Source organism: Triticum dicoccoides, chromosome 2A (assembly GCF_002162155.2).
Source record: "Triticum dicoccoides isolate Atlit2015 ecotype Zavitan chromosome 2A, WEW_v2.0, whole genome shotgun sequence".
Lineage (NCBI taxonomy): Eukaryota > Viridiplantae > Streptophyta > Magnoliopsida > Poales > Poaceae > Triticum > Triticum dicoccoides.
This window is the reverse complement of record NC_041382.1, coordinates 246,818,634-246,826,482: the sequence shown is the minus strand read 5'-3', so window position 1 is coordinate 246,826,482 and position 7,849 is coordinate 246,818,634. Positions and strand designations below refer to the sequence as shown.

The following is a 7,849-nucleotide window of genomic DNA, read 5'->3' as shown; positions in this document are numbered from 1 at the left end:
TTAAGTAGATTTTGTTGTTGCACACTAGTAGTAATTCTGTTTGCAACTCAATATCATCACTTTTGTTGATACATTAGGAGCATTGGACATACAATTGCTCAACAACTAAATATTTAACCAGTTGCCATGGTTAGCCCATCCACTGTGGCACAAATAGCAACCTTTTTTTACACAGTGCATGAACTAATTCAAGGAGCATAAATTAGATACAGAGAAATCATAGATGTTGAATGTGTCCACTTGTTCCCAACATTGCTCAAAAAACATCATTCTTTTCCTTTTTTGTCCCAAAGTTACAAACGATGAAACAGAATCACAGTAGCCTGAGTGGACACACACCAGCAGTGTGCTCTGTAGATTGGCACTGGCTGCATTTGTTTTTCTACTTTGGGTGTAGCTCCAGCACCGATTTGTACCGTCGACTCTTTGCCCTACCCTTTGTAGTAGACCTTGGAGGATCCCTGGGCACAAAATCATCAAAAGCTTGTGTAGGGGATGCAGCCTCCAACGGGGCAGTAGGACCATCACGATCACCTGTGTAATAATCATATAAAAACTTTAGTATTTTTTTGTTGTGTAACCAGTACTAATGTTCTTTGCAACCACACAGCCCATGATGTGCAACTAACTGGTTGATGTGTGCAAGTTAAGTTGAAAAAAACACCTGTAGTAGCATGGCCCGTCATGGTACTTGGATTGTAATCGCCTATGGGCAGAACAGGAAAAACAAGTTAGATCTTTAGCTTGATCCTCAAACTAACACAACACACACAACTAGGCAGCATGTTCTGTGCAACTGGGCACTATGATATGTGCAACTAAAGTCACACACCCTAGTTTTGTTGGGAGTTGGGGAAGGTATTTACCTGGGTGATGAGCCCCCTGAGTCCTGCCTGTAGGTCCATTGGGAGTAGCACGCAGGGCACTGCTAGTTGGGCCAGGCAGGGGAGGAGATCTTTGAGGGTTGGCATCGCCTATAGCCAGAACAGGACAAACAAGTTAGTTGTGTTATCTTTGATGCTCGAACTAACACATCGTGCGCAACTAGGTAGCCTGTTCTATGCAACTAGGCACCATGATGTGTGCAACTGGAGTTATAGACCTAGTTTGATGGGGAGTTGGGCAGGTAATTACCTGGACGATGAGCCCCCTGAGTGCTGCCTGTAGGGCCATTGGGAGGAGCACGCAGGGGAGGAGGTGGTGGAGGATGCCGTGTACAGCCAGGAGGTGGAGGAGGTCCTTGAGGGTTGGCATCACCTATATCCAGAACAGGAAAAACAAGTTAGTTGTGTTATCATGATGCTCAAACTAACACAGCATGTGCAACTAGGCAGCCTGTTCTGTGCAACTGGGCACCATGATGTGTGCAACTGGGCACAATGATGTGCGCAAATGAAGTTACACACCTAGTTATATCAGGAGTTGGGGTAGGTAATTACCTATATGATGAGCTCCCTGAGTGCTGCCTGGAGGTGGAGGAGGTCCTCCAGGGTTGCCATCATCTGATGGCCCCGTGGCAGCAGTCGGTTTTTTCTTTTTTTTGGACTTGTTCAGGTGGCCGATCTCGGTACGTGTTGCGCGCATATGCTTGTATACAATAGCTAGTTTCCAAAAATCATATATCATGTTCCTCTCCCTTATCTGCTTCTTTGATTGAGGAGGCATTTCATCCGGTTGCTCATAACCAGTCCCTGGCGCACTAGGTACAGCAGTAGGTGTCCACCGTCTTAGCAGGTACCTTTCTGGTATGACATCAACTCCAATATGGGTGAACACCTTGAGGATGTGGCAACAGAGGATGTCGTCCTTGTCCATTTTACAACACTCACACAAATAGGAACCCTCCTCCACCCTTGCCTTCACCAAGTAGTTTCGGGAACCATATTTGGCAGCAAATTCCTGGTTCGGTCTGAGCTCAAATATATCAGCACCAACTTGGAATGCATTATAACGTCCAATCAGCTCAAACTCTTCTCTGAACTTGCGGTAAAGGTCCCTAGTGTAGGTTTTGTAAGCTTGCTTCTCTATTGGGAAGTTGGACCACAACTCGATCTCAAGGTGTTTTGTCCTGTAATCATTGCAGCCTTCCTTTGCAAGGATGTGGTTCTGGATTTTTTTCATATTGCTTGACGAAGTTCAACATTGAGTTGTGTGGGTTTGCATATCTTTTTAGGACGGCGTTGAACTCCTCACTACACTGTGTAGACTGTAGGAAGGGGAAGAACCTGTGTTTGAAGTAGCACGGCACCCAAGTTGACCTGTATTCATACAACTTCTCAAAGTGCATGTGTGTCATAGCCTCATACGTCATCATTAACCCAGCCCAATTCTGATCAAACTCGTCTATAGTGAAGCTGAAGTCAACACACTTGTTGAAATCATCAGAGAGTCCTGGATTCCGGCACAGCAGCCAACCAACTTTTTCCTGAGCCTTTTTCATGATGTGCCATCAACAACAGCGGTGCACGGTGGTTGGAAAGATGCTCTGTATTGACTGCCTCATTACACCATCCTAATCGGTGATGAAGTTGTGAGGAGGTTTGCCATCCATAGCCTCTAGGAATGCTCCAAAGACCCAATCAAAGCTCGATGCCAACTCGTACCTCACAAACACGCGACCCAGCATGAAAGATTGGCCATGCCGGTTTTATTCATATGAAGGGCGCGAACAGCATATTGTACATGTTGGTCATGTAGGTGGTGTCAAACGATATGCAATTGTGGTACGCCTCCGCATAAGCTTTTCGAGCTAAGCCATCCACCCAAAATATGTTGACAACTCTGTCCTCTCCATCATATTTCACCTTATAGAAGAAGTCTGGATCGGTTTTTTTATATATCCTTGAAGTGCGCAATTGTCTCAATCAGATCACCCTCCTTCGTGTCATCTCTATGGAAACTTGTACACAGATTTGTTATTGCCTTTGGTCCGAATGGCACCATCGTCTCAGATCCATAGAACTCTTCCATTACATGCATCATACGTCATGCATAATACAAAAAGAAACAATATACATTTTATTAATCGTACGAATGCACATATCCAGCTGCACAATAATACGATATGAGTTGGCACAGAAGATAGTTGCAGGAAATTGACAACCAGCTGCCCCTTTTAAAAAACACTTTCATTTTGCACACAGGACATTATGTAGGCGCACAGTGAAGGTGATCTAGCTGCATAGATATATTATGTAGTTGCACCGTGAAGGTAATCTAGTGGCACACTTAAGGCATTTTAGTTGCACACCAGTAACATAACAGTTGCACACTGGACTGCCTAGAGGGAAACTTAATTCTGTAAGGGATATAGAAACACACCTGTAGTCAAGTTGCAGTTATACAAGATGCGCAAAAACTCCTTTTCATCAGGAGAGATGCCTTGGTGGGATCTCAAGTATTTGGACAATGAAGGTTTGTTCACTAGCGGATGATTGTGGTCACGAAAAAAATACGTCGCCTCCCATCGCCCATCCATTAGCTTCACCAACATTTTCGCTTTGCATTGAGTCTGCTTTATTGTCTGGCGTTTTCATTTCTTCCTTTTCTTACTAGCACCAGCCTCCTCTTCATCAAAGATTGGAGGTTCATATTCCATTTCCTCATCAATGTCAACAGGTCTTGGATCTGGTATAGGGTCCATGATAGGAGGAGCCTCAGCTCCACCATCATCAGCTTTTGGCTTCAGATACTTGTTGCAGCAAAACTGTTGTTTTACCAATACATGGCCTGTCTGCCCAGAGGTGTTCATTTTGACAGAGAAACCCATCCGTAAGGCATAGCTGTTGTAGTGATCCTTAGCAATTTGAAGGGTGTCAAACCTCATGCCAACATAGGGTTCCATTGGTTAAGAACCAGCCTCATCTTCTCCTTCTCCTTGCACAGCACCGTCAACAGCGCCAGCACCCAGCTCAGTCCTGGTTGGACCAGGAACATTTGCCGCGGTGCCCGTGTCATCAAGAGTATGACTTTCTTACTACAAAGACACCACTACAGGGAAAACATGGGTTGATGACTACCCTGCCACATTGTCATGTCCCATAGGGTTAGGCCCATGACTTGTCTACGTGTAGTAAACAGAGCGCCCGTTTTCTGTCAAATTCCCTTGCGGTATGCTGGGTTGTTGCTGATCCATATCACGAGGAAGCTCATTTAGATCAGGAGGCAACTCATTGAGATCAAGCATTTTTTCCCTTTTCAGGCTGCTGCCACACATGCACTGCATATACAGAACACGGAAATGATGTCAAGTTTTAATCATCAAAGAGTGTTTGAAACAACCTAAAAACTTAGTAAATAGGTAGTTGCACACCATTTTATGACAATCTTAGTTCAAAAAGCAACATCTCTATAGTAGAATCTTTTATTTATAACAAGTATGCATTTTTTTGTTTGCACAACCTTGTTATGTTAGTTGCACAGTTTGTAGTAAATAGTTGGCAAGAACATGACTTTTTTTACTACAGAGTTTCTCTGACTTTTTCCTCTTTTTGTTCCAATGATCTGCAGATTTTCTGTTGGCAAGCAGCTGATCTAGATTTTTCTGCACATAATTTGGACATAATTTGATGCCACAATTGAGACGGTGAAATCCAGGTGAAAGGAGAAAGAAGAATTGGATGACAGATTATAGATATATGTTTTTCATCGCTGTTTCTGTTTCTACTTCTAGTATATTGAACAAATATTTTACACTATAGCTTTGTAGTAGGTTTGGCACCAGAATATATGTGTGGGACAAGATTATATGCGCGACTACTTTAATATTTGGTTTGTGGTTTCGTTTGCTATGTACAAAAGTTTCTTGTGTTTTTGCTGTCGTACTACAAATTTTTGGTTTTGGCTATAATAGATGTCTCAGTTGGCCAGCATGCATGTTCAGTTGGCTATAATAGATGTTCTATTTGGCGAGGATGCATATTCAGTTGGCCAGCATGCATGTTCAGTTGGCCAGGATACATGTTTCTATTGCACATATACTCCAGGTTTTCTGTAGTGTTGACTCAAAATACATGTTCAGGATACATGTTCAGTTTTGCCTAGCATGCATGCTGAGTTGACAGAATACAGGTTCAGTTGGTTGGGATGCATGTTCAGTTGCACACTTATGCATTTTCCGTTGGCTACAATGCATGTTTAGGTTTTTGGCTAGAACCATGTTTCAGTTGGACACTAAACTTGCTTTATTTGGCTTCTTTAACACATGTAGGTGGGGGAAACTTGGCTGGCATGCATGTTAGAAAAATGTTAAGTAAAGATGGTCTCAAACCATGTTTGGTGTGCAACTAAACCTAATGACTTGTGTTTAGTTGCACAAACCAGGAAACCCTAGGCCTCTATCCATGATTAGTTGCACAGAAATTCATGGTATTTCTTTTCAGTTGCAGATATGACAGTCATGGGGGGGAGGGTGGTGTTATTGGAGGGGTTATTTGCCAGGTCCACCTCATTTTGAAGCAGCTTCTCCATGGATTTCTGCTAGATCCATGGAGGAAGGGGGGAAGCAGCTTCTCCAGGGGGTTGACATATGAAGTAGAAGAAGGGGGGAAGTGAAGAGGGGTAGAGGGAGGGAAATTACCTGCCATGATGTTGTTGCCTGGTATGGATCTGACCACCCTGCCCTTAGATCTTTTCTGAAGCAAGTTCTTCTTCTACTTTGGGGATGCAATGGCTGCTATGTAGGAGGAAGAAGAAGGGCCTTGGATCCCTTCTTTCGTGGAGAGGAAGAAGGAACCGTGGTGGCGTGGGGGCGAGCGGGCGTGGGAGGGCTGGGTAGGTATAGCTGGCCACGTGGGCGAGCACTTCTCATTCTGTTTGCGCGTATCGCGAGCAGCCGCTCGATCGCGGTGTTGGTGCTCGGTTTCCTTTTTTGGAGCGCGGGACCGCGGGGGGGACAGGTACTTACCTTTTCAGGCCGGCCTCTCCATCGCACTAGTGGGCAGCCGGCTGCCCACTAGACGCGTCCCTAAAATAAAGGGCATGTGTTAACTACACAAGGAATAATTGGAACCAAATATAGCTGTTCAAACTGGTATTGACGTAGTCGAGCAGCATAGTTTCAACTTGCACATAATGAACAACACATTGTGAATGACTGAAATAAACAAGGCATAAATGAACAGTATAACGACCAAATATAGCCATTGAAAACTGGACAGAGTCTCACTTCAACCAACCTAACAAGCAAATACAGACAAACAGGGCATATGCTTGAAAACTGCACAAATGCTCACAACAACCAACCTAACAAGCAGATAAAGATAAACAAGGCATCTGCTTGATAACTAGACAAATGCTAAAAAAAGCAACCTAACAACCAAATACAAATAAACAATGCATCTGCTTGATAACTGGACAAATGCTAAAAAAGCAACCTAACAACCAAATACAGATAAACAAGGCATCTGCTTGATAACTGGACAAATGCTCACCGCAACCAAACTAAGAACAAAATACAGATAAACAAGGCATCTGCTCGATAACTGGAAAAATGCTCACTCCAACCCAACTAACAATGAAATACAGATAAACAAGGCATCTACTCACTATAAATAACCAAATATAGCCATTCGTGAAACTGAAGTGGACAATTCATACTTAAACATCACATAGACCTATTGAACAATACATTTTTGCATAACTGATATAGTTAAACACGACATAGTTAAAGCACCGCACGGCAAATGCTACTACAACAAAGGGTACGGGTTGGCAAGCTAGAAAAGGTAAGATTTGTTGATAGAATGTTGCCTCACATTTCATGGACGGGATCCTTCCAGTTGGAAGAGCACAGACCCATGGTACGCTCTCTGATGTAACAGATGGGCTGTTTCACCTTGGAAGAACCTTCGTGGGTGCCCTCCTCGTGGTCGTGGTCGATGAGATTTGACTTGGCAATTGAGGATCCCAAGCCGCCGCCGTAGAACATGTCCTTTAGAAATGATAAATGGGCTCGATGGCATATAAAGCTCGCAAATCCTTGACCGCTTGGCGAAGGAGATCAGCGGTAGGGCGTCGAAGATATTGATGGCGGCTGAACTAGAGGGGTTGGGGATGGACCACTTGACCTATGACATGGCTCGCGTGAAGCCGTCGGTGTGGAAGAGCTTGATGCCGTAGCCATCTTTCCCCAGATACAGTAATATGTTAGCCTGCTAACATGAAGCCTTTGGCATGGCAATGTAGTCAACGTCTTCGTCGGCTTCCGCAGGGACGTGTTGCTCTGGGATTGACAGGTCGGAGTGAACAATGGCCACCTCATCAATGTCCATCGTAGAGGCCATGATAAACCTATTCTTGGCCGAACACTCATCAGGCTCCCTGGGATACGTGGTCGAGCTTAGGCTGCGACATTCTGGAGTAGGGGATGTGGATCTGGAGGGGAGGTACACCGTAGTCCTCATCTAAAAACTCAGGGGAGTGGGGCGACGGTATGGGAATCGTTGGGTAACCTGAACTTTATTATCTAAGCTAGGTGGAACGGGAAGACCGGCAGGGGTTGGCGGCGGTGCCGACGCCGGCCGTGAGCTAGGGTTTGAGGGGGGAGGGGCGGGTGGGGGACTGTGGAGTGGGGGTTGGTGTTCGAGGATACGATGCAGCTACTGAAAAATTTAATAATGGTTGGTGGAGATGGTGGTGGACGAGGGAGGGCGACGGTCCAAATGCCTCGGCTACTGCAATTTACTATAAGGTCGGTGTTGGAGGAGTGTGGGCGATGGTTGAAGTACGACATCTACTAAAATTTGGGTAAAGGAATTGATGCGGGGCGGGAGTGCCCAAGATCGCGCATGGTCGAATAACAATATGCGTGTATGCTAATAAGGAAAAGTGGCACGGATCCGCCGATTTT

The 7,849-nt window shown here is 44.8% G+C and overlaps 1 pseudogene; it reads right to left on the bottom strand.

Annotated features, from left to right (window-relative positions):
* Window positions 1-313: 313 nt before the first annotated feature.
* On the bottom strand, window positions 314-7,271 carry LOC119357814 (annotated as a pseudogene).
* Window positions 7,272-7,849: the final 578 nt, after the last annotated feature.